This window comes from Triticum dicoccoides, chromosome 6A (assembly GCF_002162155.2).
Source record: "Triticum dicoccoides isolate Atlit2015 ecotype Zavitan chromosome 6A, WEW_v2.0, whole genome shotgun sequence".
Taxonomy (NCBI): Eukaryota; Viridiplantae; Streptophyta; class Magnoliopsida; order Poales; family Poaceae; genus Triticum; species Triticum dicoccoides.
In genome coordinates, this window is record NC_041390.1 from 472,064,307 (window position 1) to 472,064,933 (window position 627).

Sequence of the window (627 nt, forward strand, 5' to 3'; positions counted from 1 at the left end):
TTTTTATTATTTTCCTTTTTTTTCCTTTTTGTTACTATTTATGTTAGTTTTATAAATTATAAAATTAGTTCCTAAAATTGTATTACTACTTATTCTAATGCCACAATAACTTGGGCGCCCAAACAATTTAGTTTAACATTTTATATATTATAAACGAATTTAATTACTGGTTTTAGCTACTGTTTATTTACTTTAGAGCATTTAGCTATTTTATAAAAGTGTGGTTTCTCCACCATAATTACCTATGCAATATTTGGTTCACTCCGAACATTTTAGTTTTAATATTTGAAAACTTTTATTGTTTGCTTGATTTTGAATTTGAATTTGAATTGATCTCGAACTAACTCGAGATTAGCAACTATAAACGAGGTGACGTGGCACCATTAGCAGAGGATCACTGTAGCTTAATTACCCGGGCGTCACAACCTTGTTACCCAACCTGGGATGCACGGCGGGGCAAAGCGGCGCCCCGCGGGAGGGGTGCGCAGCGGCTTGGGCGTGCAGACACGGGATGGCGGGCGAACTCCACCGAATCTAGGAATGGGGACAGCGCAGGCCGTAGATCCGGTGGCGTGAGCTCTTCGTAAAGACCGGCGGCGGCGGTTGGGGCCTACTTGAGGCGGCCAT